Below are 24,423 nucleotides of genomic sequence, written 5' to 3' on the forward strand. Positions count from 1 at the left end.
ACCTATTACTTTTATTAAACTTCATTTAAACCAGGGACAAGATTCCCGTTTTTTTTTTTATGGCACTTTTCACTTCTATCAAGTTGAAATGGTTTTCTTTCAGGAAATTCTTTCAGTGTGAAAAGTTGGGATGAGTTACACACTTTTACAACTTTTACCAATTCTTAGTATGCAGTTTCATTTTTCAAAATGGTGAAATGTTCCTTCTTTTATTGTCTATAAACCCCATAAATCCCTATAATTGCATATTTATGACTGCATAGGATTTCAGCACAGATAGGCTGACTTTTCATTTCTGTGAGAATGTTTACAATTGAACAGTCTCAGGAATAAAACTGCAGCTTTTTTACATATATGTTCTGCGAATATAGAAGTTGCACACACTCTGAGCCATGAACCAAAAGCTTCAGATTTAGCCAGCAGAGAGGAAGGAATTTGTCTGCTCTACAGCAAAAGGAAGTATTTGCTGTGTTATTGTAGTACATGGCCTTTTGCCATCGTTGATAAAGTATTTAAGGGTTGTGCACCCAAAGTCTGCTGCCCTCTTGACCCATCATCCATCACCGGCTGTAGATGAGGTAGATGAGACGCAGCTCCATAGGACAGCCATTGTTTCAGCCCTGCACAGCTCCTCTGAGAACGGAAGCTGCAGACAAAGCAGCTCCCTATGATTCACAGTGCTGCTCAGTGTCCTGGTGTTTTCCCTTTTACCTATACCTTTTCTGGCCCAGCTCTGTGCTGTCCGAGGTGGACACAAGCATGAGGAAGCAGAAGGTTTGATTCATTCATCTGTGAATGAGACGAGCATCTGGGATTTTTTTCACCTGTGTTAAAAAGGAAAATCAGAGACAGTTACCACAGCACTGTGCCTTGGCAGTATATTTAGATTTATTTCCCTTTTGAGTATTCAACACTTGATAGATGATACTTAAAACACTGAATTGCCCTTCGTTTTTCTAGTGCACTGTGAATTGCCCACTCTTTTTATTTCTCCCCTTTCTGAAAGCAGTTGTGGTTACAGAGATGCCAGCATCCCCAGTAAGTATGCTAAGAATGTACAGTTATACTTTATACTGCAAAATTAACAGACAGGAATAGTCACACCAAACCAGATTCAGCTCCCAGATGGGAAAGCGTCTCCTCTAGCCCAAATTTTAATGACTTCTTTACAAGAGAAAGTTTCACCAATATAGCATGCAGTGTGATTTAAAACAACTGCTGTCGTCTGTCTAAGTTGGTGACAGGTAACTTGTAGAAAATAGTGTGGTTTCTTTGTTTTTAATAACCAACTATGGTTTGGAAATGTCTGGGCATGGAGGTAGGTTAAGTCTCCTCTTAGTATCTTCAACTCTTTAAATTTAAATAGATTATTTAATTTATCAATTGTACTTCCCTGAGCACTGGTTTTAAGTGAAAACCAGGGCCTGATTCTTACTTGATTTATTACATATGCTATTATCTTAGCTTTGTGAATTTAGTTATAATTTACATTCCTGTAAGTGACAGAGGAATAAGTCCTAGATGCCTTAACAAAAATATGAGAAGAGCTAACTTCGCTTGTTGCAGTGTGTGGTGCTGATGGCATGAAATACTCTTAGACAGTCATTTCTGTCTCCTAACTAGGAAGGGTCTGCTTACGAAATGATGAAATCCATGGTCTTTGATGACTTGCCTGTGCCAGCTGGAATACCATGGGAGGTTTCAGCCCCCTGCAGATTTTAACAGTGGCGATGTTATGATGCAATGAGGCAGTTTTACAATCTGTTTAAAAGAAGGGAAATGGTCTTGCACTTCTTATGAGCACTTTACCTAAGAGATGCTGAAATCTGACTTCTCCTCAGAACCTCTTTAGGTCTCTGTTGTGAAGCCCAGTGAGATATGCAAGTGCTAATAAGGAGCATTTGGATAGAAGTACACAATTCTCTGTAGTTGTACCAGACACTGTAAATACCCTTATGTCCCAGTCATTGCAGGTGCTCAGACACTGCAGAGATACTTTAGATGGGATTACTTTGTGCTGTTGTCCAGTTCACAGTATTTCTAGTTTTCAGTGCACTGTACTACTCTATTCCTGTTTATAAATCTTTTAAGTGTGCACATTAAAAAAGTAATTAAATTGTCATTATAATTTATAGTATGCCTGAAGTCAATCACCTAATTAAACGGAAAGAGCAGAGAGCTAGTAGGTTTGTAAGCATTTATTAAGTACTACAGTATTAATTATGCAGGACTTTTGAACCAAGCAAAAGAAGAAAGAATGGAAACAGCAATCTAAAAAGACTTTCCATTGCTGCCCTTCTCAATTTAATAATGTGACACACCCCAGCCCCTAGTTGCCAGGACAGTACTAATACTTTCTTTTTGTTAATTTTTAATGAAATTATGATGAAGGTTTTTTAATGACAATCACTTGGAACATTTTCCTGTAATGTTTTTGAAAGAATAAGAATGTCTCCATGCATGGGTCTGTAAATACACGAGTAGAATTGGAAGATCCATTTAGTTATGGTTTGAGGTGGACTGTATAGAAACAGACTCTTGGTCATCACTCCTCAGGGTCTCAGGCGGGGAGCAGAGCCTATGCTGGTCCTAGAAAAAGGGCTTGGGGGGCAGTGGAAGGGGGCGCTGTGCCTAAAAGAGTAGGCTCTGATCGGCAGTGGAAGGGTGGTGGGGATGGGTAGGGACACACCGTGGTCCTAACGTTTGCTCTTTCTTTCCAACCTTTTTCCCACCCCTAGTCTCTTGGCTGAAGGTGGAGAGTGTATGCTGCTAGCTGCCTCTGCAGGGAGCAGGGTCAGGAGGAGGCTCTGCAAGGTGGCAGGTTGTGGTTTGGAGCCTAAGAAATGGAAATATATACTAGTGAGCTTGTGAAACAAAGCTGTCTTACTGTGTTTGGTTTATATTTTGCTGCATCAGATGAACTGCCTCAATACAAAAAGGTGATGAGGATGGAACAGAAACCTTAAATTTAGCATTTCTTCTTTTTTCTTAGATTTTAAAATATGTAGAACAGTGATAACACACTGAAATAGACTTACCTGCATTGTGTCTTGTTTCTGGGGTTTTCATCTCAGCCTCAGTGGAGTTTACATGTGGATGTTAGACACTGACACATCTCTTTTTGATAGCAGAGGAGTCTGATCCTGCAGTCCAGGCTTCAAGCTCTGGTTATACTGCAGTAGCCCAAGGGCTTTAGGGAAGAGGGCAAGTCAGCAGGCAAACAGTCAGCTGCCAGGAGCATCTCGGAGGTCTCTGGTCTTGCACTAATCCATCAGCCTGTAGCAAGCAGGGCCTTTTGGTGCTTGGGGGATGCAAATGCAGCCAGTAAGCAAACAGCTGTAATAAACCAGGATGAAGACCAGTAAGGGTTTTGAACAGAATTCAGGTTATACTTTGCAACTCAGTTAGATGTTGATGCTAAGGGCTAAATTGAAATCCTGGGAAATGAACACCTTTGGTTTTTTCCTACAAGAACTTGCAGCAACAAAAGCCTCTCTCCTAGTTCACCAGAGGGGAGGCCTTTTAAAACACCTTTAGAACAGAGGTCTTAAAAAAACAAAAGATGGCCAAAAAACCTTCTGTATGAATGGGCCGAAGGTGTTAGAGACTTACCTACTTGTACTGTCATTATCAAATTGATGTGTCATGTTTGGAACCTTACTGCACAAGTATCAGTTTATCTTGCAGTATGCTAAATAGGAATTCATTTGGCAATACGTAATTGCAACATAAGGGCAACATTTGAAAATCGGACCTGACTTATCTGGAAACTGGAGAACCAGTTCAATAGCTCTTTTTCTGTAAGAAACTGAGATTGTGTGATTGGAATATAAATCCCTGCTGAAGGCCATTTCTTTCACAGCCTTTAATAGGCTGCACTGAATTGACAGCAAAAGCAACAGAAAAGCTAGAGCGAGCAATCAAGAGAAATTACTGTGTATAGGTTTTTCATTTATACAGCAAGCATGTAATCTATTTGGCCATGAGCACTGCAGTGTTCTGTATCATCTTCTTTCGTTCAAGGATGCAGGCGATTGTACGCTAAGGCCTGATCCAGCATTTCAGATTGCAGCAGCCTGTCTCCTTGTCCTGTGCACCTGCTGAGACACAGGCTTGCATGCCTTGCTGCAGGGAGACCTGTGGTTACCATGCTTAATCTGTTTATTACTGTAATTACTGTTTCAAAAAGATATAATTGGGATCCCCTTTACAACAAAGACAGTGTTTTACCTTATATGGAGCAAATCACATTATTGACAGCTCTTCATCCCAGAACTCATAATAAGCCTATAATGAGCACAGTCATTATGCTTCAGGTTAGCACTGCAGCAGCATTATATAAGGAATGTAACTTGACATTTGTCTGGGGGAAAAAATAACATGATACATGCATATATAAAAAAGGTGGTGGCCTCACCAAGGTCTCAGATGACATAATACTGGTTGGGTTATACAATCATTTTATGGTCAGTAAGCCCGTCTTCTGGGCTGCATATTGCAGAATGTAATGCTTGTCTGTTTGTATTGGACTTTACTGCTATCTCTTTAATGTAAAAATTGCTTGTGCCGTGCTATTGTTGGCCATGTTTTCAGCTTCTCAAACTGGCCATAGGCAGGGGCAGCCCCAGCAGCAGTGTCCTCTCTTTGTTCAAACAGTGAAAAACTAGAAAACCCTAACCTTCCTTGTGTTGATTCTGAAAACAAGCTGGATGAGTACTATATTGCAGCTGTTTGAAGCAACTGTGGAGCAAGCTGTTTGGATACTCACTGCTAATTTTTTTGTCAAAAAAGAGAAAAATACATCTCCTCTTCATGTGTGAGACCCCTTTATTTACCACTTTCTTTAGGCATGTATTTTCATTGGGAAATTGACTTGTTTTATATTACAGGCAAATAATTGATTTAAAGTCCTAGATTCTACTTCAGGCAAATAATTGATTTCAAGTCTCAGATTCTACGTCAGTGCATGTGCGTTATGGTACAATGATACACTAGGTGAATATTGTACTTTAAATCCACGACTGTGTAAATATTTGTGAGTGCTCAGGTATTGAAACTGGTGCAGTTGTTCTGTCATGGATGGGGAACTTGACCACCCAAGTCTGTCCTTCTGGGTTGCTCAGAAATCACTCAGAGGGGTCTGCGTTAGGCGCTGGTAGAGTTTGCATGGGTGGGTGTTTGGTAGAACATGCCCTGCACGCTTAGTGTGTGACTCCAGGCAGCTCAGCCGAAGACTTTATAAGCATGAACAGGCCACCAGCTTCTCCTGTGCTCCTGGACCTCCTCTGTGTTGGGAGCACAGAGGTGTCACAGTCATTGATATGTATCAGGTGAAGGGTAATCAGAATATATGGTGCCCTTGCCATGACTGCATCCCAACCAGCCTATCAGAAGCAGCTTTTAAGTTCCTACTACTAGAACTTCGTGTAGCCTCGGCAGCCTTCAGGTGCTCTGTGTAATTGCTCAGGTAATCTTGGAGCTGATGTGTGGCTTTGCTCCTAGCAATGCCTAATGGAGGTGACATACATTTATATGAGGAGGTAACACTCCTTGTTCAAGTTCAGGTAGAAGCTCCCTGGAATTACAGAGCATATCCTGAAGAACAGCAGTATTAAATTACAGTTATCTCATTAATGGGCATATTGATCTTGTATGTGTGATTTCTCAAGGTGTTTCTTGGGATACCAATGTTAAATTGAAAGAACAAATGCCACTATAAGGAAGAGAGATGCACGATGACTATTTATAACTTCGAGCCTCATAAAATAAATTCCTAACTAGCCTTGCTGCAAATATGTCAAATCCTCTTCAGCCCACAGAATCAAAGAGCCAAAAGGTAACCTCAATTCACAGGACTCTTTAGGAAGATAGAAAAGCCCAAAGGCAAGATAAATGAGATTTGAGACAAGAAATCTAGGTACACTGAGTCTGGAGAAAGTGAGAGCTTTAGCTTCACATATATGCAAAAGGGCTTGAAAGAACAGGGAAAGGTATTTTCACATCTTATTAAAGAGCAAAGGGGCAAAAATACTGTGGTTAAGCTGCAGCAGGGAATACTTTGCTATACCGTTCAATATTGGGAAGGAGTTACTACTATGCAACATTTAGGTCAGTAGAGCAAATTGCCATGGGAGGGTGTGGTGTCAGTTATGGCTAGACGAGATAAGTGTCTATTAAAGATGATCTAGGATGACCCATTTAGAGGTGCCTTCCAATCCAAATGTTCCTGTGATTTTGTTCTTTACAGGTACAAAACTTGTCAGATTGACTTGTTCTTCCAGTTAGTATGTGAATTATTACAGCCCCAATGACAAAAAAGTTCTCTGTGCTAAGAACAGCATGTAAGCTAGAAATATTACCAATATTGTTTTGCATATTATAGCAGATGTAAAATGCCAAATAATTATTACATAAACTCAAGAGTGTGCATTTATGAATAATCTCTTGAAATCTATGTTAAAATGAAAATATCTTACTTAAACTAGGATTAAAACATTTTTTCTTCCTTAGAATAAAAGTTGTTTTTTTCCACAGAAATGTCTCTATTTTAAAGATGGGAAATGTATTACATTTTAGAGAATAATATTACACAATAGGTGAGATACACTCTGGTGTCCCCATGACCACATGAACTACATCTCTCCTCCTACAGATGTTCATTAGAGTGCTAGTTCCAAGGGAAGGGTTTAGAGGTCCTACAGGTCAGTAGGCCTGTGTGTGTATGTACGTCTGCGCATACGTTTAGGTAATGGTGTGATAGTCTTACTCAGCAGTTACTAGAGTCAGCAGAATTTTTAATTGTTCCCAGGGCACAGAAGATGTGTTTTCTCTATTTCAGGTTATGATTTTTTTCTTGGCACCGTATTGTTCAAAAGTATACCCTGTTGTTAAGTAATTAAAATCAGTGCTTGGGGAAAGACTCACTTTTAATAACAGAAGAAGCATAATGTATAGCTGTAATCATAGCTATGTATAGTCACTTTCCCATAGCAGGGAAAATCATTTCTCTTTGGGCTCAATCCAAGTTCCATTGTCTTTTACGATACTTGGATCAAGCTTTCTAATCATATTGCTGTGATGATCTGCAAACACACTGGGGACTTTATTGCTTATTGCCAGGACTGGTCGTAATGAAATGATACAGAAACCACTGGAATGTAGGTGCTGAAACGTAGATCTGCAGTTCAAGTTAAGGATTTCTTTGACTTGTCAGAATGAAAGAAAAGGAGTAGCCCCAGCAAAAATAATTCTGACTCTGTTTACTTATGCTCTTTAAATCCCATTTGAAACTACTGTAGGATTGGTGTATTAGTAAGCAATCCTTAGAGAAGGGGTGAGAAGTGCTTTACCATGTCCTAAAGGTAGATCAGGTATAGTGAGCCCACCTGGAGCCTGTTCCTGGAGTCTCCTAATTCTGCTTGTCTCCTGAAAAGTAGTCTGATAGAAAAATAGCTTGTTTTCTTTGAGTGCTTGCTCTTTTATCATTTAAGTGGTTTCTGATGATTACAAAGGGTCTGGAACAATGTGATAACACTTTGGAATATAATTGACTGAATTTTAATATATCTGTTGTAAGTTCCTGAATCCGAATCAGTGGTATTCATCTCTGGGAACACTCAAGTGGGAATTTGAATGACTCTTTGGAGATGCAGAATTCAGTAGAAGTCTTTTGTTGTCCTTTCTTTTCTCTAACTTATCACTTAGTCTTTAATTGTGTCTGATTTTCTGAATGATCACTGTTGTTTGCTGTGCTTTTTATTCATCACAAGAAGCCGTTAACTTGATTTCTTACGTTTCTTAGCAGTGGCATTATGTTTTCCTGGCAGAAACATTTTCACTGCCTAGCATGTTGACTGTGTTATCTGAAAGTGGGTTTAGGTCCCATGCACTTTTTTGGCTCCTTTCTTAGGGCAGCTTTCCCTCAGTTGGACTTTCTACAGCCAGTGTGGCATCTCACCATTTTCCTGGTTTTATTAATTTTTGAGCAGAAGCCCTAACCCAGAATCAAACCTTGAGGTTTTAAGGGGACGAGTCTTGGGACCTTGCAGTCCTTAGTCTTTTTCTTGCAGCTGTAGTAAATCTCTGGCTGAATGTAGCTGGAAGCATGGGCAGCTTGAACCAAGTTTTTGTGTTTGTCTGGTTCCTGGGGCAACCAGGCCTTGAGCGTACTCCACTTTAATAAGAAGCACCCTCAGGAGCCAGGTTTAGCTAACCCCTGCCAGTCTCTTTAAGTCAGCCATAAGTCCTCTTTCTGTCATTTAGTGATAAGGGTATCCATGTGAGCTGGCACCTGACTTTGGACACAGGCATGAATAAATTCAGTGGAGGCTCTGCTCACCTTCATTGCCATTTGTGTTTGAAAGGTCAGTAACTTTATTCTTTAAAAATATATTGGTTTTAGTGACCTTTCTGGGGATAGTAAATAAAGGTAATTTAGAGAGGGATCACTTTAGTACACTGTAATGGAATCTATTTTATTCTGAGTTGGTTGTCTTGACCATCACAAAAGGATATCAGGGTGGTACTTGGCCCACAGCAACATTCACAAGTCCTGAAAATTTAGGATAAAACCTGTATATCTGCCCCAAAGTAACGAGTTTACTTCAAGTAGTGCATCATGGATATTTGTTACTTAAGGCCTTTAAGTTCAGTGGGGTTGCTGGTTAGCTTATTTCTTCAGCTAGTACTGTAGTGCTACAGAAACTTAAACTTCCCATTTTGCCTTTTCAATAACCATTTATACTGCAAGAGTTCAGGTATTGGACAGATGCTGCTTTTGCAAGGGGCTGCAAGGTTGGAGATGACACTTTGCCGATGGGTCACCGTTGCTTGCTAGCTAGAAATTACTACTCCGCCATTCTACTTGTGGAAGAGCTGTGGAAGTGCTCTGTTTCTTAATCTGGGTAAAGCCATCTGGGTTGGCTTTGGTTGAAGGTCAGTGGTGGGGTCACATTGACTGAGGTAGGAAACACGAGCCTCCAGCCAGCAGGAGCACCTTCAGCTTCCACAGATAGAGGAAGAAGAGAGCTTCTGTCACATGGCTTATCCAGCAGCAGTTTTCTTTTAAATGAGGCATGCTGGAGTAGAGCGAATATCTACAAGTTTTTGTATCGTGTATTTTCCCTACATGATGCTGTGGAGAACTGGTTGAAATGCATGTGCAAAAGTCTGTCAGAACCTGTTTTTTAACTGTACTCACAGGAGCTTTCCACTGTCCTCCAAAACCTATCCTTTTATCTGAGGTTATTCTCCAGGCTGTTGATTACATTTTTCAGAGCTGCAGTGTTCTCGGTGATGATTACGTCAGGACTATCAGTTGTTATTTCCAGGTCCTCAATTTTCTTTTCAGCCTCCTGCCGTTTTAATCCCAAACCTTCAAGCTTCCTGTCCATGGAAACCTGGAGTAGGTCCAGCCTTCTAGAAATACGTACTACATGCCTTGTAAAGAAGTTAGATAATACTGGGTGGCCAAGTACCACAGCTCTAGACGCTGCCAATCCAAAGGCAGGTAAGCCCTTTTAACAGGCTGAAAGCCATATATGAATATTCTGCCAGATCCCTCACTGATCTTAATTTCCTCAAGGGCATGTTAAAGTCACTACCTGTTCTCTTGTGAAAATCACAGACAACAGTGTTAAAATTTTAAATCACTTAGGTGATTGTGACCAGTACGTCATACCATATAGCACACCTGGAAAATATCTTTTCACATAGCTCCTGAAAGCTCATCCACAAATTCCTTTTAAAATGCATCTTAAATAAGCTGTGGTTTTCATCATCTTAGTGAATTTGGTTGTTTTCTGAGAGCTGCCCACCTAGTCCCAGGCACTTGGTTTGGCATTATTTTTCCCATGTCACGGTACATCGTGGACCTTTCTGCACCAGGCCCATTGCCTGCTTCCTCCTTCCCACAGCCCTTGGAAAGGCACCCAGCCCAGGCTGAGGCTCATTGCTGTGGGTAGGGGTGGGTGGCTGAGCTTCCTCCCCCAAAACAGTGGTGGAGCAGCAGCTGGAGTCAGTGGCAGGCATGCTGAAGACTTATTTTGCTTGTGGAAATACCGTAACCTGTCCACTCAGGGCACATGTAGTGTGATTTTTTTATCTCTGCATTTCTGCAGAAGTGAATGAGAAGGTTAAGATGCCCATTTGTGGCAGAAGCCAGTACTGAAATCTGTGCAAAGGACTTCTCACTCAAGTCAAAGGGAGAAAATGCCTATTTTACAGGTTTTTTGCTGTTATACCTGTCTTGGCCAAAGGCGTAAAAAGGCTTGATCCTTGACTTGATCCCAGACTGACGCAAAAGCTCTCATGGTAGATACACTTAGGACAAACCTTTGCTTTTACTGAGACACTTTTTGCTTGCTTTGGTTGCTTTGCTTGCTGGAAGAGACACTTCAGGAAAAATCTGTGCCAGCGTATAGCACGATTTTGCTGGTATGAATGAAGGCTGTGCTGGGAACACACTGTCAGTACATTTTGCTAGGACAGCTGCACCAGCAGAGCTATCGTATTCTGGATATAGCCTTGTCTTCTGTTCCAGTTTGTCATGCATGATTTATCTTTCTGTCACCTCTTTGGGTCCCTAGGTACCTCTCAATGTAAAAAGAAATTAAAACACAATACAGATGAGTCTGCTCTGTATTGGAGTCTTGACCTTTAATATATCAGCTTTTCATACTGCAACCTTCCCAGCAGATAGGCTGTCCTACAAGAACTGAGGTTGCTTTAGTTTACAAAAGCGGTCCCACCTCAGCCATGCTTCAGTTTTATTTGCTTACACCTACAAACGCTCAAGCTGCCTGAAATGCCTTTGAGAGGAGATAAGGTTTTCAGATTGCCTGGGAGATCAAAACCATGAACTCCAGCCGTCCAATGAGGAAAAAAATGATCATCAAAAATCAGAGGAAACAGCCTGGCAACCCAAGTGTCAGAGGGATTGCTTAATGTTTTGTCCTGTTATACCAGTTTACTTTTTATCAGACTTAAGGCTTTGGGTTTTTCCCCTTGCTGCTCTCATTACATTTTCCTTCCTTTATTAAAGAAAGCATTTGCATCTTGCTCTGTGCTTTTGTGCAGCATTCTCCCTGAGCAGACCGGTATGTCACTCCGATGGCAGGTTTGCAGTCAGACTCCTTAGATCAATAAACCATCTTAGTTGTTGAGTATACCAGATTCGAATTTTAACAATACACAGTCGCACTTAAAATGCCACAGAAGCCAAAACCTGATATAAATTTTAAGAGGCATCCTAAGAATTGCTCTATGTTTCAGTCATAAAGCTTTGCCAGCATTACCTTTCGAGCAGATTGCCATTTGACTGGGTTTCATGTCATGGTTTTCGTGTTTTTTTTTCTGCAACAATTGAAGGTGTGTTGGGTTGGTTTTTTTTTCCCCGAGAGGCAGACAACTGCGTCTTTAAAGAAACAAAACAACTGTGTCAACAGATGGGAGAGAAAAGGCTGTGTCTGAAATAGGGCTAGGAATAAACTGTGTTAAAAATAGGTAGTCTTGCCACAACTGTTTCTTTGGCCAATGTGGAAATCTTTCCTTCCCATACTAGTGTGTTATACTAAAGCCCTGCTAGAAAATTGCCAAATTATTCTGTAAAAGCGTTGCTAGAACAGTAACTACCCTTTTCCTGCCTAGTTGTAGCAGTCGTGCTAGTAAAGGAGAAAGGCTAAGGAGCCCGCGCTGCTATGGGAGAGCTCTGAACAATTCCTGTGACTGACCCTGGTGAGCAGCAACTAAAACACAGCTTTCTTACACTTGTGGATATAGATTCTAGTGATGTGACTCCCCTCTTCAGCCTCAACAGTACTAGGACAGCTAGGACATCAGAGGGTCTCAGAATTTTGCCCTTTCTTAGAAGTGTTGTTTTACTCCCAGATACGGGGAGAAATAGTTCCCCTGTCCCACAAACCTGTCTGGGGAGAGCCGAACCCACAGCAGTTTGGATTGCAAATTAGGTTTTTTTTGAAAGGAAATTCTTGCCCTTTCCAGAATAGGAAAGCAGACCAAACTGTGCTTAAACGTGCTTGTTACTAGCAGAATTACAGCTGCAGTTTAGACATTGCATTTCTGCTTCCATCTGTTGTCTCACTTATTTTTGCTGTCTGTCTCCTTGCTTTCAATTGTCTCTTCTGTGTCTCAGTTTATCCAATTTTCAGGGCTGGCCAGCCATTTCAGCATTATTACTGTCCTAATGGCTGAAAGGAGATCAGAGAAGCTCTTTGCTAAATGATTTTTATTTTCCCCAACAAAGCTTCTGTGCTTTGTTTGGTTGGTTTTTGTTTGTGCTTGGTGCTCCATGTGTCATCGGGGAAGAGAGGAGATGTTTGCATAATGTGTATTTTGCTGGAGTTGTTTAATTTCTGCAAACATTTATACTCTTACAGCTCACGGTGCCTTTGGGGCAGAGACAGATTGTTATCTCAAACAGAGAACAAATCAGAGGGTTGACCCCACTCTGGCCATCGCAGCAGTCTGGAAGAGTTGGAGAACAGGTAGAGTCTGGCACCCAGCGCTCTCCTCCCCACGTGCCCCCCCTCAGCCTTCAGCCTGGGGGGACCCATTTGGGAGGAAGAAGCCTCAGGCAGCTGAGCATAATTTAGGGCAGCCCCGTGGGGTTTGTAATTGATTCCTAATCTCTGAGATGAAATGCAAAGGTAGATAAGGCTCCTTCACCCTGGGAGAAAGGCAGAGGTAGGTGAGTGGTGCAACCTGCTGCTGAGCGTAATTCGCAGTGACTGGTTACAGCCCTGCTGTTTGCAGTGAGCTTTTCTTTTCCCACTTGTCTGCAGTCAAGGAATGCTCTGGGGATTCATGCTTGCCTGGCAGTTGTCTCTTGCTTGGTAAAAGACTAAAGAAAATTTAAAGGAAAATAAAAAGTTTCAGATGACTTTAGAGGCTGCCCGGTTACTTCAGTGCGTCAAGGAAAGAGCAACATTCCTTAATAAAGCAGTGTGTTCATTATCCCTACTCTTTCCTCATTCCCACAGGAAGGAAATGGAAACAGAGGAGTTGAAATACCCATTATTTTCCACTCTTTCCAGGGGATAAGAAATCTCCCAATTAACTCTGTGAAAAGGTTCAGAGAGACTCATCAGAAGTTTTGGATGTACGGGATTTCCTATTGTAGCTTCTTACCTCATCTTTTCTGTGTTACCTCTTTCCACTTCTGTGGTCCATACAGACACACATACATGGGTAGTATGTGTATGTCTCTGTCCACTCCAAGGATATATCCCATGCCTTTTTTTTTTTTTTTTTTTTCTTTGTGTAACCAGTCTGTGGATGAGTTAAAAGTACCAATAGTTTATGTGCGTAAGTGACGGTATTATTAACAGCTGAATTCTATCTTCTTCCAGCATGATGAGCTCTAAAGGCAATCAAGGGAAGTTTTGTGCAATATCCTCAATCTGTGAAAAACCCATATTCAGAAAGATGCGTGTTCCCTATTCGCTTCTGACTTGAGCATATGCTTTGCTTTGCTGAATTGGCTTTACTGATGAGAGATAGAATTAAGCATATGCTTAAATGACTTGCTTAGCTGTGGCTGAGGCTGCATAATTTGTCTGCTGGAGCTTTCCCGTTGAATCCAGTGAGAGCAGACTCAGGCTGCAGAGGCAGAGGTGATGCACTTGTAATTGGCAGGATATGCCAATTAAAAATTATTCCCTTCGTAATGTCAGGTGAAGTTTTGCTTTCTCATTACCGTCAGTTTCAAACTATGGTTATGAATTGTGCTCAAGTCAGTATGATTTCATGGGATCAGTACAGCGAAGTATTTTTGCTTCAGCTATAGGAATATATAGCTAAAAGCTCTCCTGTAGCTGTATCCAGGCTAACCGTTTGCATTGCCTCATTTTTCAGATTGTTTCATTCTTGTGTTTGACACCAAAATCATTAGAAAACATTCACTGGCAGCATTTAATAGCATATATTTAGACCATGAAATAAACCAGACGTTTGTGATGCACCACTGATCTATTAGTAATTTGTTTAACTCCACTCCTCCACACATGCAAGAGAATAAAATAGAAGGTATTAAAATAAAAGTGATTTTTAAAATATCTTCCTATTTATGACCATTTGGGGTTATTTTCTTTAACATGCGAGCTCGTTTTGTTTTTGTGGGAGTCAGTGGTGATTGCAGAAGGTGAAAAATTGTGAACAAAACTAAGGAGAAGTTCAAGTTAGCTGCGGAGCCAAAAGTGTGATTCAGGAGCTGAAAATATCTCTGCGCTTCATGCATCAAACTCAAACACTGTGTTTGGGCAACGCCCCCTGGATTAGGAGTGCAGTTTGAGGTCATTCCTCCTCCAGCCTGCCATGTATGGATAGGACCCACGCTCATGACACTGAGCACGCACCAAGAGCAGAGTGACATCAGTGCAGGGGGATCTTGCCTCGCTGAGGAGGACCAGGGACTCCACTGCTGCCTTTCTCTTGTCTGTCTTTAGATGTGGAGGACCAGTGTGGAGGTGCTGGAAAGGAAGACACTTTAAACAGTCCCTTTCTAGGTGTGGCAATAGCAAGGGATAGTGAGGTAGGACACCTCTTTGTAAAGGAGTCATACAGCACCCAGCAGAAGAGCTAACAAAGTGTGTGGCCAGAGGTGTTTTGATGGTCCATCCAGCTTTTTAAGACAAACAGCTGCCAGTGATGGCACTTCAATGTGCCTGCCGACCCGAAATGACAGTAGTGTATCCCATGCTGTACAAGCTGTCTCTTCAACCAGGAACATAGCGCCAAGAGACTGATCTCAGCTTGTCTGATGCAAATCCAGAGTGTCCTTGAATAAAGTCTGTGCTTTGACTTAACACCAGTGTCACTGAGATCTTAGTTTTATTTTATAAGGAGCATTGTCTTAGATTTTGCGGGTAACGCCAACCAAAACTCTATAAACAGACCTCACGTCCTTAGATTTTTGTTCCCAGGCATCACACTTCCCTTCTGGTGTCCTGCACGTCTGACTAGTTGCCAGCTCCTCAGGAGCCAGTTAGCTTTCTTCTACCACAGAGACTGACCAGTGCTGCTGCCATGATCTGCCAGGAGCTTGGACTTGTGATGGTTTTTCCAGGGAGATGTAGATAATTCTCACAGCTCAAGTGAATATCATGGGCTTGTAGGACATCTGCCGCATTGCAGCCTGTCTGCTTGGGAGCTGTGAGTGACTCTGCCTCAGTTTCTTCACTGTGCGCCTGGCTGTTCTGGTTTTTCGCAGTGCACAGCAGGGTAGTTATTCAAAGAGGGAAGGAAAGCCAAGGCACTTGGTGTAGGAGTTTCCTCATGGTGATTTTGCTGGATCGCATAGAGCATAAGCTTTACCTGGAATCTTATCTTGGGTTTGGCAGAGACCTGATGTTTTTGCCTTCTCTGCCCACTCTCAGGGGATGGCCAGATGTTCTCTCATCTTGCTGCCAGCTGCCTGCACAATCAGCCCTCTTCTGGCAACCGGAGGCTAGGCAAATGGGTTGAGCAACGTGTGTATACGGACACTGTGTCAACTGTCAGCCTGACCATTGTCTAAAAGCACTAAACCTGGTTAGTAAGGGCTCTGAGCAAAGTTGGCAGTGTCTAAACTGTTATTTGCAGTGAGGTTATGGCCCTATACTTAAGGGGATGTACTCTTGCTTATTTAGCTCCTGGCTGAAGTGAAAATAAAGTAACCCAAAATCATAGTTCCAGTGGTGGCAGCAAAATAAGCTCTGGTGCAGAGTGGGCTCTGGGAATAGAGGCTATGATGTAGGGAGGATCCAAAGAAGAAATTATGTGCTTGATTTTAATGAATTGAATCACATATGTGTAAAGTAAACAAACAAAGATCATAGGTGATGTTCCAAAAGTCATTTGGCATGACACATCTTTTACGTAAATTTTGTTATGATTGCTAACTTTCTGCAGAGCCTGAGACAGTAAAACCAGCTCTACTGACACGCACATGTGTTAGTAAATAGGGCTATTTTTATTCATATTGTGTGTATGCATAGGCACATATGCATATATATACATATATTTATGTATATGTACACACATGCCTATATGCGTATTAATCCACAATTGTAAAATTTCAGCAAGTTAAAATTTTACAAAGATATCTTGGTGCTGTTTACTTCCAGATCTGTAATATGGTGTTAGGTTGCAGGATACCAGAATGAAAAAAAGCTGCCAATAATCAAAACTTAAATGGGCTCTCATGCTCCTATTGAGAAAAATGTGGAAAACAACAAAAGCATAAAACCTGGAAACACAAATTAGGCTTTAGATGTCTTTCTGTTCTAGTAATGAAGACAAAAATGTTTACAGCATAGAGGCATTTGATTAAAAAAATAAATTACATCCCTTTAGCTTTGGAGGTAGTTCAAGATTTAATCCATTAATTTCATCAAACTGCTTGTAGGAAAACATTTCTGCAGTATTGAGAGCTGCCAGAATTACCTGGAATTAAGAGGGCAAAGGTGGAGACACTGTAAGTATTTTAATTCCTCTATTCACAGATGATTTGTGTGAACACATTAAGAGCACCGGTAAAGTAATGGGAATAATTTTTTTCCACTTTTTCCAAATTCAAGTGCATATGGTATGATTACATTTGATCAGGATATGAATGTCATTTCTCAGATGATTGTGTTCTGCCATTGATCATATGAAGTCAATTTAAAGTATGACATTCCTTTTACCTTTCTCAAGTAGGAAGACATTCTTGCTTCTAGTCTTAGCTGCTATAGCTATCAAATTGTGTGTATAATAAATTGTGCTTTGTTTAGAAAGTGATAACTGTAAAATACTGCCCATTCAGAGAAAAAGTACTGAGATTGAGATTGATGCCTTGAGCTTAATGCATCATAGCTGCAATCAAGCAAATTTTAGACTTCTTGCTTCTCCCATTACAGGCTATAATTCACAGAGTTCTCCAGGCTTCCTGTATTTGAAAGGGAGAAAGGGGGCAAAGGGAGCATTAGAAATCCACACAGACTGGATTCACAGTCTCTAAATACTAGAGTACAGAAGCTTGCATGGGCAGTGCATTGTATTTAGTAAGAAAACATTGATAAAGGGGGATTTGAACCCATGGAGAAGTAGGAGATTTGCATGTAGCCTCACTGCTTTGAGTTACCAGTCATGAATTCAAGCCCTTGGGTGGTATGCTACAGAAGTGTGCACATTTTTTTGCTTGTATTGCCTAGCTCTTCTTTGGTACTAATTATCCTATATAATCCTGGATCCTGGCTGTAATTTGAATAGCACCTGGGTTTCTTATGGACCTGGTCAAACTGAGGCTTTAGGTAAATTCCCAAACCATGGTAAGGTTCAGTCTGTGCTGGAATGCTACCTGTTATAAGCCAGTTAACTTGTTATCAGTAAAATAAATATCCAGTTGCTTTCCTTAAACTTTAGTTTCTGATTAAAATATGCATGAGATTTCTGATGTTTTTTACCCTGTACAGAGTGCAGGAATTTCCCTGTCCCTCCCCTACTCTCAGCTGACCTTATTACAGTGTCGATATAACAGGTATATAAGAAATAACATAAAACAAAGTCCTTCTTGTTGATCCATGAAATAAATTAATCTTTATGGTCAGATGGTGCCAATGCCTATTGCTACACTTTTGTTTCACCACTGAAGGTGTAGTTTTACGGTTATGAAATGATTATGGGAGTTGCCAAGGGAGAAGCTAGCAGTCTTTCAAAAGCAGATGATGTAAGAGTCATTATCAGAGCACTTCTGCCTATGTGTTTCCAGGTCCCGTGTAATAGGCTAATCCCCGAGTGTCTGTGATACAAAGTTCAGATTGAATAAAACCTCTTCCAAGCAGTACGGCATGCCATGCTTCTCATACTCTCATTTCCCTTCTGATGTGCTTGTTTAATCTTAGACTGCATGGCTGGCAAAGAAGTGTAGCAGATGTGGAGAGTCATGACCAGATATGACCAAATACTAGCAAATGCTCAGCAGTGGTGGTGGCACTGCATTCTGTCATTGGTGGGCAGTTGCTGAAGGCACACTTGTTTCCTTTTGCTGCCAAAGAACCAGGGATTGCACAAATTTTTACTAACGCGGTGATAAAAGCAAATTAAAAGTTTCTGGTTTTAGTATCACTACAATGCCTCTGGGAGCAATAGCTGGCAGTAAAATCCTGTTTGATGACACATGCAGTATTTGGGGTTGTTAGAGACTCTGTAGCTTGGCTGTTCCCCCAGACCACGTCCTGTTTGCTAGTGCCAGTGTTCCTGTAAGATGGTAGGTTAGTAAGGAGATGCGGTAGTAGTGCCTGGACGAAATCATAGAACTGCTCTAGATAGATTTTGCCCAAGTGTGAGTCACGATTAAGTAACTCCTTAAAGACTCAGAAATTGATCCAGTCTTCACTGAAATCAGGGAGAGTCTTTCACACTTGGATCAGATGCTAAGGAATGCTTTGAGAAACACTGGAAGACAGTGAGGCTACCAAAGTGAGAGGGAAGACGCTGGCTCCCATCAGTTAAGAGCTAAAAAAGAAAATGAGGGAAAATGGAATATAATGATCCTCATGGATTTTAGTTTAAATACTCTGTATGTAGCTGGAGCAGCAGCAGTGTGATTTTGTTTCCTAAATGACATATTTCACTTAAGGCTTTATTTTCTTTTCATGAAAGCCCCCTCTGCTCCTGCCAGAGTGCTATAGAGAGGATTTACTGTAAATGGAAATAAAGACCCTTGTCTTTGGGTTGAGGATCAGATAAACCAATTCACAATGCATGTTAATTAAAAATGACTGAGTGCAAGTGTAGCCAACATCACTAAAGTCAGTTAGGCCTGTGAAGGCACCTGCTGACTTGCTTGAGGTCTGGAAGGTGTCCATGCCACACCAGGGAGAGGATGCTACAATCCAGAGTACCTCTAGCTCCTACAGAAGGATGGGACAGTAAGGACTCCTGACTTCTCTTTTGCTTTGCTCTTTGACTGGAACTTTTCTTAGGCCAGTTGTAGAAGTAGTGAGTGAAATACTGGTCCTTCTAAAAACAGAATTTTGCCCTTGAGTCCAGCCATGCCAAGGTTTCACCCACAGATGAAAACTGCATTGTGCCCTGTCTGGTCAAAGGTTCAAATGTGGTTCCTGGCTCCACACCCAGCTCATTTCCTAGAAAGCTGTATATTTGTGTGACAAAGTGTCAGGGTCTGGAGCCAGAGCATATGTTGTTTTATATACTCAGATGCCTGTATAGACCACTGTTGACATTGCCGGTCAGTAACACATTATCATTTGCTATTTGGTTTTGTTGCTGATAGCAAACATTACAGGAAAAAAAAAAACCAAACCTGTAAGCATATGCTTTTTACTGCTAACTGGTTCCAGGCGTACTTTATCCTTCAGCTTTTGGCACCCTGTTTCCAGCAGCTCACATCTGCAGCCTGCTAGCAGTGGAAGTGCTGTGCGTTGTCTACCCCACAGTAGACAGGCTTTGCCCTGTGCGTGGGGCAATACGGGCAGCAATTGCACTTGCTGGAAGCAGAGGGAGGTTTGCTGTTGGCTTCAGTGCCAGTATGGTCAGGCCATGAGCACGGATCTGCAAATCTGGTGTGCTACAGTTGAGATTTTCCTGTCCTCTGGCATGCTCCTCTGCCATGACACTTGTAAGCCCTTGAGATGCAGGTACCTTTTGCTGCTGCAGTGACCTAACTGCCCTGAGATGGTGGCCAGCCAGGGCTCAGCATCAGGGCCAGGGCAAAGAGCAAGAGAAGGGGCAACACGAGCTACACTTTTTTGCTGGTGCCTTGCACTCCCCTGGGATGCTGCACATCAGCCCTGGGATGCCCACACATTGCCCATCCGTGTCATGTCATCTGGGGTGGCATCTCCCATGTGGACATTCAAGTACACAGGCAAACCTGAACGAAAGCCTGGGCAAAATGTGCGCTGTGGTTTTCTATGTGTTCACACCTGTCTTCGGTGGAATCAGAATAGCTAGAGCCTTCGGGTATGTGATCACTAGAAGATCACTGAAGGTTTGTTGTCTCGGTACTAATGAGGTGGGCATTTCAGTCAGCTCTATTATGTGCAGTATAGACAGGAGTTCCAGTTCCTGGTGCATTGTCTGTATGCCCTGATTAAGGGTAGCCTCCATGTATTCCAGACCCATGCTCTTGCAGGTGCAAATGTGGCAGCCTGCAGCTGTCGAACACATCTAACAAACACATTAATGAACACATTTCCTGGTGTTCTGGGCCTCGGACCTACCTATGTGTATCTGCTCCTTCATACATGCCTACAGAAGGTCTTTTGTATGTAGAAAGTGCCTCTTTGTGGTCTTTCTCAGAGTACTGTCACATGTAAGGAGAGATTTAAGGTGTATGAGTGATTTTCACAGTGTACACTAATAACTTATTTTCTAAAACAGACTTGCATCATATGGAAAGAGAATTTTTAGAGGTGATCTCACTTTTAAAGCACAGTGCTAGACAGAAAAGCAGAATGAAAGACAATTGCACTGCTCTGATTCAGTAACGAGAAAGTATTTGCATTTAATTAAAAAAAAGAAGTGTTCTTAAGTTCTGATTTGGGTATGATGTTTTCAAAATAAGGCAGAACACCTGGAACTGCAAGCCCTAAAGGTAAATAGACTACAAAGCCACTTCCACATGCTTTGTGTGTTTACACTGCTTGTTATATACATCATGTTTGGAAATACATCATTGTATGTACCTTTTGGTCTTGTATGTCTATTGTTTTCACCGCAGAATATATTAGTTGATGTGTATTCTAGCCCACAGCAAACCACAGGAAAACATAGGACAGCTAATGATAGCTGATGCCATATTGCTCTGGGGTAAAAAGACCCGAGTAGCATGAAGGATTTCCGAGGTTCTTATACGTATGGATGTAGCCAATGCCGTAATGTCAATTAGGATATAAAATCAAACAGCAAACTGAATTGATCGCAATCCTGAAAAAATCTTTTCTATTTTTCAAATAGGTGGAGGAGAGAGTCAACAGCCATATTTGCTGGAGCAGTGAACCAGATTGCCTTGACTGGAACCATTACTCACTTGCACCTTTGACGGCAGCAGCCAGGTAGGAGAGCAAAGAAAGAGTGGGGTTGAGGGAGTGAGCCAGAGTGAATAATTATTCATTTTCAGAAGGGTTAACATGGAAGTCACTATTATTTAAATACTGATTACATGTGCTTTTGTTGCAATGGAAGTCAGCTCTTTTTGTAATCAGAAGCATTTCTTCTCTGGGACAGGGTATGTTTTTATTCACTTGAAGGTGCTGTCTTTGCTTTGGTTTGCCCCTTTCCCTTCTCTCTGCAGTTCTTACATCAAGCATGCAGGGAGCACACTTGTTGAGCCAAATAAACAGAAAAATGTACTTGTAAAAATACAAGAAGAAATGGTGGATGGGGTTTTGATATCTGAAATGTTTTATTGGGTTTTTTTTGTTTTATTTGTAGATTGTCCTGAAGTGTAAGTTGGTGATTTCTCTTGACCGTCTTGCCATTTCAAGTGCAGCATTAACAGTACTATTTTAAGTTTATTTACTCCTCTGGGCCTTAAACATTTTGGGCACATAGAAACTGCAGTTATGAAGGTGCTGACATTGTAGTATAATAACACCCAAGCTACCTTAAAGTTACTGGATCCCCAATAGTCTTACTATGGCATCAAGTAGGTAATTCAGAAGCCAGTTTATCTTGTCAAGAGAAGGTGTGTTTTGATCTCCTCACTGCAGCTCCATGTTTATTTGGAGTGGTAATCACAGGTTGGACAGGTTTCACATTGATGTTGTCTCAAAAACTGTGCCTGCGTGCAGGACAGTTCATTTTATTGTAGTAGGAGTCCTGAAGCACTGAGAATCTCCTCTAATCTTCTCTGTACAGGAATTGTTAGCCCTCAGAATTTAATGAGACTTGATTGAAATAGTGACAAGAAAAAGTTTAATCCTTGTCATTGGCCTTCTATTTTTATTTTTTAGTTTTTTTTAATTATCCAATATTTATCTGCAACCATAGCATCTAGGCATATAAGGAAGACACCGGAGATTCCCATTTGGTACCATGATCACAGAAGGTGTTCAGAGTAAATGCAGAACATATTTTGAGGTAAACCGCCCAGATTTTTCAGGACTGTGTAAATGGTGTTGGGCCTATGTTTCATTCTATATATGAAGTAAAGAATGGAGAGGGTTAAATTGAGATGGGCTATCCCCTGAGCCTTGTCTCAGACCTGGAACTGATCCCAGATATTCTGCAGTCCAGGATGGTTGCTATATGGGGTATCTCTTCTTATGGATTCCTCTCCAAGTCCTTGCAATGGAATCTGTCTATCTGCATGGCAGCCTTTCCCTTATGTAGTGTCTAAGAGCTAACAAAGATCTTTCCACACAGCCTGGGATCAGAGGTGGGTGGGTGAGAGGGGTGCAAACTGATGGCTGTCAGCAGGGGGGGTACCAACAAACGTGTCAGCAAAAACAGAAGGTATCATCCATCCCTGCCAGAGGTCCTGTGGAATTTATGTTGAAAGTTCAGCAGGAAAACAAACTGTCCTCATGCACCCCTGAGCTCTGTTGCCAGTTTGGGAAGCATTAACAGCGTGTGAAATTTATAAGCAGGAGTAACGGAATACTTACTCCTGTAGTACAGAAACCTAGCCACGTCCTGACTCACCAGGCAGGATTTAAGTGGAAAACTGAGAACTTTGGTACACAAGAGCATGGCAGCCGTCCTCTCGAATGGGTTTTTAGCATGAATTTTTCAGGTTTCATTAGCGTGTGACTTAATGGTACTTCTGTGCATTGGGCCCTTCTTCCTGTGGCTCTCTTGTACGCTGAGAGCTCTCCCTGGTAATGTGTCAGTCATGTAATGGCATGCTTTACTTTTTTGTTTGGAACAACTCAGTTTTAGAATAGATGCTCTCAATTAACGTAGTTCAGACCAAAGTTATTGTACCTATGATAATATGTACTGCTACCTTGCGTACTAAGGATATTAAGGCAAGCACTTAATACTGATAGGGTAGTAAATAACACTGTGTGAGCTAATAAAAGGCTCCCATTAAGAAACTGAGCCCTATTACTCCCTACTTTACAGGTGAAAGCTCTCAGTCTGATTCGACCACTAGATATGCAGTGGTAGGAAGGCACATTTTCTCTGAAGACCAGGGCATGCAATGCTGCCAAACCAGCATTCCTAGGCACCCCTGCAGGGAATGATCCTTGCAGCAGAGTGAGATTGCACAAGCTGTGGTGTGGAGGACTAGCTGCCTTATTTTGACTGAGAATCCTTTGAAGATACTGGTCCCAATTCTCTACTGCCTGAAACCTTTTGCTATTTATACCTGGGTAAAGTGACTGCTGAGCAAGCATGAAATGCCACTACCTTAAAGCTAAAGGAGCTGTTATCCACTTTGCCCAAATATAAATGACTGTGCAAAGGGTGAAGAAAGTTCAAGGTCTCTCTTTTTGTTACAACGTTGCCCGCAGATACTGCGTCTCGTTGCTGACAGTGTGAACAGGAGGCGGCTGTACTGGCGGCAGTTTAAGCTCAAGATGTGGAAACTCTGGGGGAAGCAAGAGCACTCATTTCTTGACCCGCTATTAGTCAGAGAGAGGAAAAAAACATGTTTCTTCCTTCACATCCAAGAGGTGACCGGGCAGGGTGGTGGGACAACGCATTCATTTGCTATCCTGACGGCCTGGGGGCGGGGAGAAGGACACTTGAAAACATCCGGAGGCGGTAGAAACGGGGGCTGCCACTCCGATGCTCCGAGTCTCCTTCTCACCCCCCGGCCATGAATCGCCGCCGACGCTGCGCTGCTGCCGCCCGGCCCCGCCGCTCCACTGCCCGGCGGCGGGGAGCAGTGCGCGCTTCTGCGGGTGCGCGCCAGGGGGGCTGCCGGCTGCGGAGAGCTGTGCGGTGCGCGCCGCCGCGGGTGCGCGCCTGCGGGGGGAACGGCGGAGGCACTGGTAGCCGCGGGCTGCCGTCTGCCGCAGCTGCCGGCTTGCGGCCCTTGTCCCCTCGGGCAGCAGCGGAACCCCATACCCCCAAAACCCCAATCAGGACTTGGTTAGTGAAACCTAACAACTTAGCTTCGGTTTTCCGCTGTACGCAGTCTGTGCCTGATGCGTGCCCTGCGCAGCCACAGCCACACAGGCAGTGTGATAGCTGGCAGCACGTTGACGTGCCGTGTGTTGGAAGGACACGGCCCTTGAAATCCTCTGGCACCACAAGCTGCCCCTTTCAAACTAGAACAGAGACAGATGAGGATAATGGGAAGGAGAAATTCAGCGTTGCGTGTTGTAAAATTGAATCTTAAAAACCCTGGACACTTTTGGCAGTATTTCATGTCTTGTAAATAGAACCCGTATATATTCATGCATATTTTAAGCAGAATATAGTGTACTGCAGTTTCTGCTGTCTAAGCAAGTATCTTGGTAATTTAAA

General features: G+C 42.2%; 1 protein-coding gene across 5 annotated transcripts in view; it reads left to right on the forward strand.

Moving 5' to 3' along the window:
• Positions 1-24,423, forward strand: part of HIVEP2 (HIVEP zinc finger 2) — a 104,703-nt gene that overhangs the window by 31,364 nt on the left and 48,916 nt on the right. For 2 of the 5 annotated variants that reach the window (XM_061471687.1, XM_061471683.1), the window contains exons 3-4: positions 9,350-9,508; positions 20,959-21,056. The gene's annotated coding sequence lies outside the window, so the exon portion shown is untranslated. Of the gene's footprint in view, positions 1-9,349; positions 9,509-20,958; positions 21,100-24,423 lie in introns of all 5 variants that reach the window. The other 3 variants (XM_061471684.1, XM_061471685.1, XM_061471688.1) reach the window with 2 other exon arrangements.

Source organism: Pezoporus flaviventris, unplaced genomic scaffold (genome assembly GCF_033815535.1).
Source record: "Pezoporus flaviventris isolate CSIRO_AGI_PZ_B2104156 unplaced genomic scaffold, CSIRO_AGI_Pfla_v1 ptg000066l, whole genome shotgun sequence".
Taxonomy (NCBI): domain Eukaryota; kingdom Metazoa; phylum Chordata; class Aves; order Psittaciformes; family Psittacidae; genus Pezoporus; species Pezoporus flaviventris.